This window comes from Lytechinus pictus, chromosome 7, assembly GCF_037042905.1.
Source record: "Lytechinus pictus isolate F3 Inbred chromosome 7, Lp3.0, whole genome shotgun sequence".
NCBI classification, from domain to species: domain Eukaryota; kingdom Metazoa; phylum Echinodermata; class Echinoidea; order Temnopleuroida; family Toxopneustidae; genus Lytechinus; species Lytechinus pictus.
This window is the reverse complement of record NC_087251.1, coordinates 16,982,782-16,994,873: the sequence shown is the minus strand read 5'-3', so window position 1 is coordinate 16,994,873 and position 12,092 is coordinate 16,982,782.

The window sequence follows — 12,092 nt, the reverse complement described above, 5'->3', positions numbered from 1 at the left end:
TTTTATTTTAAAGATCAAATAATTCCGTTCAAGTGGATGTAGGGAATTAATAAAAGTACAAATTTACAGTTATAATTTATCATTAATGAGCGAATGTCCCTTGGGTATTCTCATGTGGTGATTAATCAACGACAATTGAGAAATTTGACTGATAAAAATGTTGTAGTTATTTTACCGTATATTGCTGTAATATTTTTCCCCAGAAAAAGGACTCATCAAGGAAAAAGTAGCGTTAAAAAACATGCTAGACATTTCAGATAAATCTGGTATTTTCACGCAAATTCGTGTGAAATTATGTCTTTCAAGAAAGAGTGATGTGATTGAAATAATGCAATTTCTAGCTGTGTGTTTGAGTATGATTATGATTTCTTACGTTTTAATGGTTTTTACTCAGTTAACATAATAATCACAAAATTCACAAACAATTAAAAAGATTAGAATAGGCAGAACAGGATAAGATATAATAGTAATTAAGTAATAATGACATAATGATAATTGAGATTAAGATAAACTAATAATTTACTATTTTTAGGAATGACATATTATTTTCCTAAATAAAATGTTAACGTTTTTCGAAACTTGAATTGAAAAGAAAATGAAAATTTTGCGAAACACACTGAAAAATAGAAATAATCGTAATAAAAAAAAAATCACAGTTCAATAATGTTATCATTAAAACAGAAATTCTCGCTAATTTGTCTTTATTTTTTACGTAGCACCACCCCCATTGCGTGTAGTGTCGTTAAGGAATGCCCAAAGTTATATGCGGTATCTTAATGTATTTGACATAGTAAGGGGCGGACAGGAAATAACCGGGGGTGACGCCCCTCTTTACCCTCAATATGCCTGATAGTTGGACTAGATTGCTGAACTTGGGTTTCCCTTTTCCACCACGGCTAAATGAAGGAAGGATAACCGCAAATAAATGAAATCTACCGACTATCTATTTAAGAAGACCGTTTGGGGACTTCCTCGTCAATGGATTCACCTTGGCTAGATGAAGGCAGAGGCAATTTACTTGTCAGCCCACTATCTAAGATAGTATAATATGTTTCATTCAAGCCATTGATAAAACTTGTCCTCTGTGTAAGGTGTGCAATGTTCACATGTTAATAAGACTCATATAGTCCATTAAAAAAGAACAGTTTGATACAATCCGTGGTTGTGGTGGCCATCCCCACCCCCTCCCCGAAAAGCGACAATACTTATAGTACTTATAGATTGCAGGCTAAAAGCAATAATCTCGCCAGTTTTCGTCATATTCATGTCAGGGGCCTAATGTATACAATATTAAGTATTTCAGTTGCTTATTGGTACAAGAATTTAAAATATAAGACAATAAAACCGAATTAGAATTGAGTATATAATTATATTTTAAAAGGCATCAACGTACATCTGCAGCTTTTAATCCAGTGGAAGAATTGGTACAAATTTCATGGTGACTGAAATAGAAATTATAGATAAAATTTTGTATCCTCAGATTTTTCTTTTTCCTTCTGTGATATTACACTAAAATGGTTAGGTATCTTATAATGCAAGAATCATATATGACTATAAACAGAATACGATGGGGAAGTTCGGGTTATTTTTGTTATATATATATATTTTTTTCTAATTCGTGTATGCAATATAGTATGTTGAAATTTTGCATGAAGAAGTATCATGATTAAAATACTGAGAAATGTTACGAACATTAACACCTTATTTAGCATAGCTTTATAGAATAAAACCTTTATTGTAACCATGGTAACTGAACGGAATTCATGATTGGACTGAAAGTATTATTTCCACTTTTGACTAGAAAATTGAGTTTATGATAATATATTCATCATGCTTGTGAATCATCCAAGATCACTATTTATATACATCTGACACGTCCGATGGTCATGAAAATATCCCGAGAATAAGAAGAGAATGTTTCGAGATACCATCTTGATTGAAATCTTCCGCTTTAGAAATCACCAAATAAAAGTTTCGACAGGTTCGCAAAATTGTACTTTATTTGTTAGACATCTTACTTGAGACGATGGAGAGGTTATGAACATGACTTTTGTATTATGGTTTGAGTACGACATCACCATGATGATATTTATCAACGTTACGTCGAATCTTCGAAATGTAAATAAGGTAATAAATTAGTTATTGATATCAATACTTCCACAATACTTTTATATAAACAATATACCTAGATACATCTTTCGTATTTTACTGATTTAGCCTGGAACACACTTTAGTTACCATCATGTCAATAAACTCCTATATCTTGGAGCAATTTTTAATTCATGAATTCATAACTTATACGCAACAATAAGGTAAACCAATTTTGCAATAAAAGGTACACTCAATCATGTAGTGTCATATACATGTTGTAGGATTTTCAATTCAATATGTTTTCTCAAAACGGCAATGCACAAAGGCCCCTATGAAATCCTTCGAAGAGATAATATACAAATAGGCATAATCTGCTCAAGTTTGTAATACCATGATATTGATAAATATCTTAATATGAAGCATAAAGAATCTCTCAATGAAGTGTTTAACTCATGTCATTAATCATGGTCAGTCATGGCAGTTGGTGAATAAGATCGTTCGCAGGTAGTTCTAGGAAAGAGATTACCAAAGGTTCATAACCGGAATGTCACCACACAAAGGTGTCACTAACGAAGACCCTGTCTCTTTTAATCCTCCAATTCAGATCAAGTGCGATCATCGGTAATCGGTCACAAAAATGTACCGTCATTCTTGATATTAAACGCATCTTCCTCATCAATGTGCCATCATTTTTAGAGAAGCGCAAAATCGGGAAGCACGGGGTTATGAGGATGTAGTTGATGGATGATGTGAGGGGGATATGCAGAGGAAGGGGTAGGCTTGAAGGTCGATCGTCTAACTATATATGTACCTTGTCTCATGTTGTGCTACGGAAAGTGCGTTTGACAAGAATAGATTGGAAAGATTAGCATGTTGGAAATGCTAAGATTTCGCCATCCTATATGAGAATGTGGAAGTTCATGTTCATCCTTCCTTCAAAATGGTGATGATGAAACGTGAAGATTAGATCATCCCCCAAATCCTCTTTGAACTCACCATCCCTTGGTCTAGCAAGAAACCAATGCCAGTTAATAAATTTGTATTGATTAAAATGCATCCTACTAACATTTGATTGAATGAATGACCCTGAGAATCATGAAAGAAAATGATGATAACGATCATGATGATGTTTATTAATTAATTCGGACCATAACCGTATGAAAATTCTGCAGTTTGTATTACCCGTGTAGCAAATAATTAATTTAAGGGCCAGATGTGAGAAGTATTTTGACAGCAGGACAAGATGGACATTAATTAGAAAAGAAAGTTCGGATTTACGTTCTTATAACAACATTATCACAACTATTTCGAATGGAATCAATCGTACAACCCATGTAAATAAGACGGAAAAGGGGACAAGTGTCTTTTCCACACCATGAAAAGCACATTAGCACTCTCAAAGGTGCAACTGTGGATCATTTAGAGTGCATCTAAAGGTTAATTACCATTTCGTCTACTGCCATATCGTCCATTCACCACATGGACTACTTTCATTTAGTCTACTGCCAAATCGTCCATTCACCACATGGTCTACTTTTATTTAGTCTAATGCCATTTCGTCCATCAACATTTCGTCTAACAACTATTTGGTCCAATCGTAACTTCGTCTAATCACCATTTTGTCTATGACCATTTCGTATCATAACCATTTGGTCTAATATCCATGTTCATTTTCATTCATTTTACACAATTAACACTTCGTCCATTTAGACCAAATGGTATATGAACTAAATGGCTATATGACCAACTGGTTATTAGACGAAGTGATGAGTGGACGAGTTGTCAATTAGACCAAGTGGATAGTGGACGAACTGATGGTAGACCAAATGATAGTAGACGAGTTGGCAATTGGACGAATTCGCATTAGACGAATTGGAAATAAACCCAGAGTTGTACAATAATGGGAGGTGCAAATTTGTTTCCATATCTATCATCATCATCTACGTGTACAGTGCCCCAACACTATCCTGCTCATTACCAAATTAATTATATCCAATTACAATTAAAGTCGTATTAGTTTTAAATCTTAATATGGAATCCCAGAGGCCATGCCAAGACTTTGAACAAAACAGAATCAAATTTTCCTTACTTATGTATATTCAATTTATTTTTAAACGTCCTTCTGAAAGAAAGGGCGAATGTTGTGTATTTAGGCCAGATTTGAACGGGCGATGATCAAGTCCGATTTCGTCGCTGTGGTCATCTTTTGATGATGTACATGAAGAATATTTTCTTCCTCTCCTCCTCCTGTTTTGATATATTTTGAAGAGATCTTGGCATGTATTAGGGCACTGACATTCAAGTTAGATCATGGAGGTACCATGGTTAGATTGTAGGAAGTCTCAACATGGTTGGTTGGCTGCTCTTCAAGTATTATCTTCTTCTTCTTATGTTGGTTTGAGTGGCGATTAGTCATATTTGACTATTGTCGCCATTGACATTATTAATAAAAAATCTCACTTCTCACATAATAATATTATTACCAATATGATGTATACATATATAAAATATTTTTTTTGTATCCTTCTGATATGAAAGAGGATAATTATGATATGTACAAAAGTTTGCAGTAACTCTTGTCAAAATGGCATATAAACAAAACTTCACCAAAAACAAACCGCTATCTTCAGCTCAGTTCCAACTAGTTGCGCTTGCCCTGCCCTTTCAAAGATGCAATCATACCGGTCAGCACGGTACATTGTGCCGATTTTTCGGACATAAATGCCTAGGTCACCCATGCATAGACGAGGGGGCGCTAGTGTACCTGTGCTTACAGATGGGTTAAACATTAAAATAATTTGTTTCTTTTTTTTAAACAACAACAACAACAAGGCGAAAACACTTGTGGGCTTTGTTAGTTATATGTGCAGAATATATCATATTGTATATATTATATCATACATTATTATGTATATATATATATTTTTTCTTCTTTTCACATTAGACTTGTACAAGCATATCCATTCATATTTCTTATAGACAATACAATATTAAAATAGTACATCACTCCTTACTAAAACGTTTCGTTCTTGAAACGAAACGTAAAAATGCTTTCTGTATCGATTCTTTCTACGGTAGACTGTCTTCGCCCATCAAATTTTTAAACCACCCCCTCCATAAATAACATCAAAATATCAAGCATCCGCTGGAAATATGCTTAATCATGATAGTAATCCAGAAAACAAAAGTAGATCACGAAAAAAATATAAAGAGACACCATCCTTGCAAGTTATTTGTCTATATATTCAAAAGAGGATAAAGGGATATACATTTCAAATAAACAAGAAAACAAGTATTATTGATTATTGGTAGGTGTCGTAACTTGTAAGAAAGGTCACTCGTCATTCATGTCATTACAGTTTGAAATGAATGACGGAATGGTGCTCTAAATTGGTGTATGCTGAAAAACACATTCTCGTTCTTATAGTATCATTAAAAGGTCATCTGGTATATTCGTAGGAAACGAACGTTGTTTGTCCTAACTCAAAAACATATCAGTCTGACCACTCCTTGATTTTATCTAATACAGGGGTAACTGACCAGACGAGATATCCAACAAGACATTCAAGGTATTTTCGTGTCCTATGGGCACAACTTATTGGGTGTGAGTGGGTGGGTGGAGCCCATGAAGTGGGTGTGCGTGTGCGAGACGCCACATTATGTCGTTAAGACTGCAAGAGCAAACATCCATGTGAAGTTATTCATAAGTGACAAAACTAAATTGCCTGTTGGACCCATTCAGCAGTCACAGACACCCACTTACCGACCCACGCACTATCATCACCCACACACACTTACCATTCATCTTACCCGGACACCCACGTGATATCGACCACCTACGCTTAACCACCTTGCTTAAAATTATTCTTTAGGCCCTAATGCACATTTTTATAGTCACTTACATGTATCTTTGATAACCTCTGATATGAATGATGGCCTCAGTAATTCAGTCAGCCTCGTCTAGACCTAGAATACAAACTCTCAATAAAGCGAACCCTTCATCCAGCTGATGTCCATATCAAGGAAGGTCATGTCACAATGCCGATATTAAGTACTTTAAATATTGGAGGACTAGATTGAATGATCGTACCGGATTTTATTTGTCTGTAATCGTGGTAATGAACAATCATGATAAACATATAGCGAAAATATAGTTGAAATAATAGTATTTGATTAGTGTTGGTAGCTTGTTTGAATTATCAGTATTGAATCATCCTTAAAATCGCAGATTTAAGTATCATTTTGGGACTTTAAAGAGAGCAATTAGACATTTAACTCACTTTCGAGTATATCTTTGGTAAGCACTTTGGATCACAACTTGTTGTATTCTTATTGAATAGAATATTCTAATTATTTTGCATAACTTTTTAGGTTGTAATGATCACTTTCAAATATTTTGGTTATCTAAAAAAAGAAAGAATCCATGAACTCTGGCTATTAGATCATTCTGACAAGATTCAAGAAATTTACCTTAATTTTGTCAAGTCAGAGAAATTTTGTGAAACCAAGCGGTTTTCCATAAAAATGGGTAATTTTGAAAGACGGATGAGACAAAGTGCAATTAAATGACAGTTGTATAATTGATTGGGAGATAGGATTATAAAGATGTTTCGGAAACGAAAAAGAGTGATAATCACGATCTTGGCTGACCAAAAGATAGACGATGAAGACTGCGAGGGTGATGAGGAGGGGGCGATGACAGATACTCAATTGACCCCCCTGAGGGGTGTGTAAGTGAGGAAGTGCCATCGAGTAATGGTACATGGCTTCTTGCAGCTGTACGACGTCTCTGCCAAGTCAAACATCAAAGATCATTGCACCATCTAATTTCTTCGAAGGGCTGCATGATGCAGTGTCATTGGCATTTCTAGTTACCCACTATCATTAGACTTAATCTGAGAATAATTTATCGTAATACCAAATAATTTGCAATATAAATAAGCTCGTAAGTCATTATGAAATCAATTATAAAGACAGTTTCCATGTAGGGGAAGTCATTCACATATACTCCTTCTTTTTTGATGCATCACTAGATGTTAAGTGACTTTTTTTATTTTATTCTAAGTGAATCCTTTTGCAAATCAAAGTGACACAAAGTCACGTTTCATATTATAGATTACAAAGAAGCATCCATTATCTGATTGTCCAATTGAATTGACGTTCTTGCAGTGACATACAAACTGTGTTCGAGCAGAGCAATATCGACATTGACAAGCTGAGGACGAGGTGCATTGATTTTATACTGTGATTATGGAAAGTAACACCTATGGAAAAAAAAACCTCGATGGTCATGATCAGACTGATAAACGTCTATATTTAGTATACTCCTCACCCAACCTAAGGAATAGAATCACAACAATGATGGTGATGTTTAGAAGGAAATTTGGGGAAGTCAGCTCCTCCGATACTTATCAATCCACCAATCCTTATCTTGATTTGGTATATTTAGTTCATGCGAAATGAGGTTATATTCTCAGTTCAGCAATGTCAAGGTCGTATGTGTAAATATGATCATTGAAGCAATTGACACTTTATTTCATTTCAATAAATCTTATTCCTCTTTTTTCTGTCGTACGAGACGTTACAACCATTTCCCATGCGGAACACAGGACCTGTACCTGCACCACTGTCAAAAATGTTATGAGTGTCCTAGTTTACCAATCACAATGCTATTTAATAGAGATAGATAAGCCAAAATGTAATAAGTTGGCAAGAAAAGATGGGACCAAACTGATTTTCACACTATATGAGAATGAAATCATGAACAATCGTTGATTTTATGAAGCATTTTTCAGTGATGTTCATGGACCCAAACATTCCGACAGCCCACTATAAATTCAAATCATGAGCATAGCTGATACTTAAACAACAAGACAGAAAAGTTACATCGTGAGCGCATTAAATGTTATCCATCCCAAAATAATCGTGGCGGTATAAAACTGTTTGTTTCTCCGTGATCTTCAATATATATAGCTATTGAAGTGAGAAATCTTATGGGCTTACGTATATATCCTAGCTTTACGTAGATTGTTGGTAAAGTGGACACCAGCCCCCTGATCCAACCCCACCCTTCCATGCCTTCGGAACATTTTTGATATTTCCAACAAGTGTATTCATTGGAGCGACTGGCTTGAATATGTGCCTCTATTCATCTATCTGTAACATGTGAATTATATTTGAACCGTCGAATCTCATGGTTTAAATGGTCAATATGTTTGTACTAATTTAAACTCCTGCTGATGAGGTTTTGATTATGACACATCTACGATCTAGTTGATTTCCTCGAAGCGGAAATCATTTCCGGTTGATCATTATAAAAGATGTCAGATGAATCTTAAATAGACGGTATTAATTATTGATTCTTCGAAGAAGGGTTACAAGTATGGAACAAATTCACAGATTTTGAGCGATTCTATTGTTTATGTTATTATTGCCTTTCTGGTGACAAATGTAGAACATCTGGGCACGATGAACAGCATATTGGATTAGGTTGTGCCCTCTTCATAGGAAAGTTGGTTGCCAATGTCGAACTGTTAACACCTTGTTGGTAGCACCCTATTTGCCTGATGACGATCTCATCAATGTTAGGTGAATGCCCTCAAACATGATGGTCTTGAAGAAGGTAACCCTTCATCTTACTAAGAATGCTCAAAGGAGTCATTCACATTATAATTCATTCATGTCTTGTGTGAAATCTTTCATCCCATTAGCCAACAAGTTCATGAAGGTAGCGCAAGTTATCAAGTAGACAAGACTCCTGTCATCTCACATGTCTAAGACAACATTCCTGTAGGGTTTAAGAGCTTGTTGTACTTTTAATGATTTAGGGTCCCATGTAAGCACAACATAAAAGGCTTGGTCAATTAGAATGTATATTATGTAATATTTTAATACCTAAAATGTTCCAAAATGAGGAGATCAACCTCCCTGTATAATGGTACAGGGATCATAGTAAAACAATATCAATCTCACTGAACTACTCCTAAAAATGACATCGAACCCTAAAGAGTGTAGTCTCCTGGGGTTCATGAACGCTATGAAGTTTATCTTTATGTCATCCCACAGGTTCTACATCCATGACACCAAAAACGCCCCCTCCCTCAGGGTTATGACTTACCACCCTTGCTCTTCAAATAATCAGCTCTGTTAACAACTGTCAAGTGGTTGTGTGCATGAGTAACAAGGCTTCAATTTAAAAAAATGTACAGGATTATTCTCGTTTGGGACCAAGAACACTGGTTTTAATTAAATTATTAACATAAAACACCGCTCTAAACAATGATATTCAAGGGCATGTCAAAGCTTGTATCAAATTTTGATAAATCACATAATAAATATTCTCTGTCTGTCGAATAGTGTATCATAAAACTATTACGTTATGTGTAAAATATGCGATATGACAGATCTTACATGTGGTTAAATTTTACAATTAGAATGTTTAAATTAAACAAATTGAGCCCATCAATAAACATAAAAGCGATCCTATATATTTGTTTCTGGTACCACTGCTCAGTCATGGAATAGGCTGACAATATAATAGAATATAATAGTTCGCATTATTTACCAAAGTTTTACACAGCTATAAGAGAACGGATTGTGAGATGCTTCAGAGCTTGTCAGGGGCGGATCCAGCTTTTTATAAAGGGGGGGTTGGGGTGGTATGCGAGGGAGCGTAGCGACCGAGTCCAAGCGAGCGGAGCGAGCGAGGGGGGAGGGTGTGGGAGGGGGGGGGTGTCCCCCCTCCCACAGTAGGGAAAATTTTTGAAAATCTGTGTGTGAAAATGGCGTTTCCTTGCATCTAAAACACCACTCTTTTTGGTATAAATTTTTTTTTTTTTTTTGATTTTTTTTTTGGGGGGGTTGCAACCCCCCCAACCCCCCCTCTAGATCCGCTTCTGGCTTGTGAAGATTATAAATATTATCCATAGATACTCTAAACGCTTGAAAATAATTCGACAAAATAACCAATAATTGTCGAATGTGTGACCGACCACAAGGACTGGTCAAAATCAGGCCATACTTTAGAAGACTGTAACAAATAGTTTGCTTAATTTTGACTAAATTGTTCGTAAGAATGTAGAAAACTCTAATTATGAATTAAATTTTAAATATGTTTGTCACATGGAACAGATAATTTTCCTGACATGATCGGTTTCACAAAGAAACTTCTGATGGGTTACTATGATTTCTGGATCCTTAATGATTTATGGTCGCGATGTTCCAGTGGGACTTATTTAAGAGGCTCACCCAATGTTAAACATGATATTGAAAGTTTATCTTTCCTTAATTTTGATTATCATCTCAAACAACAGCAAGACGATCTGTTTCTACATCTTTCAAGTACGGGGTCGAAATCTAGTTCACCTCCATGACAACGGATGTCCTCTTTATCTAGTGATCTTTATTACTTCCGGAAGGTCATTCTCAATTGAAAGATTGGATCGTGCTTGCCAGCATCGATAAATGTCGATGTGTCTTCTCCTCTTGTATCTCGAAGATCCCCTGGACCCGTTGCAGCAAGGGTAGCAATCAAACACAACACTAGAAGTCAAACACAACTTGATTATCAACCAATCAAGAGCTCGTATTCGGGGCTTGATTTGTTTTTCAGTTATGTTTGAATGTGACTTTCTAGAACGGGTCCCATTGGAAAAGGCAGAGGGGAACATGGATTAATCATTTTGTACATCCATGAATGCGGAACACTGGCGGAAGGGACAGAGTGCGTCTTCTACATGTTCTAGGAGTGGGACTGGCCGAGATCTATAAATATCACCTGTCTGAGCTACGTGATTAGGAGAGGAGAGGCTATCGTCTTGATGTGACATCTACATTTCCTGGTAGGATGCGACGAGGTATACACCCTCGCTCACTCCCATTTCATTCCTGTGACGTATAAAGGGATTTCTGGAGACGCTGTTCGTCATTTCCAAACGCAGGGGAACTTTTAGATCTCTGGAATCCATCGTTGATATCAGATTTCATCCCTTACTGTTAAAATAAATCACTACAATCATCCATCATCAACAACAACATCCCCTGCACCATCTTTAGCATCATCACTGTCTTCATCATCATGATCATTAGCATCCTAGTCTGATATCACCGTCTATCATCAGCAGCAAAATCAGTATCATCATCCTCATCATAATCATCATCATCATCATCATCGTAAATATTACAATTTACACGTCCTTCCCTGATGAAGTAAGATCAGTATCATTTTGCTTCTTCATTATTTTTACTCAGATTTACAACATTTCCAGAAATTTGACCCTATTTTCATTCCTCTGATTGCTGACCCACTCCCAAACATTTTCGACCTCACCCTAACCGTTCTCAGTTCATCCTCCATCCTTTCCTCTTACTCTCCACCCCATCACCACCTTCTTCTCGGAAGTACCTGTTTACTTTTAGGTAACGGAACAAATTAATCGTACGAGATGAGGGGGAAATTGGTCCGTTAGCAGGTCACTAAACGCTTAATTATCCTTTAAGTGTGCCGAGCAATATGTCAACCTGTGTAATGAGTGAAGTAGTAAAACAGGCCTAGTATCACGTGACATTGGATTTGTCCAAACCTTCATCTTTGATGGTGAAGCTTGGCATTCCCAGGCCCACATCCAAGTTTGTCTTTCATTAGGTGGGAGTGTCGACCATCGTGGGTAAACAACATGCACAATTTCAAACATCAATGAGACCGTGAATGAGAGGTGATATCGACAGCCATATCATTGGGATGACGATGGATTACCATCAAGGAGAGGTCATACTTTTATTCTTATTGATGTTAACAAACAAAGTCATAAAATTTGCTCCTATCATTATATTCATTATTATGTAAGCAATTAAAAGGGTAAAGGACTATTTCAATATACCCAAGGGTCATCTTATTTGAAATACAGTTTATCCCTTTATACGATTTCCCCTTCAAAAATACGTAAAAATTATGAAAGGAGAATTTACCACGTCAAGGGCTACAATAATTTTCATAGTAGGTT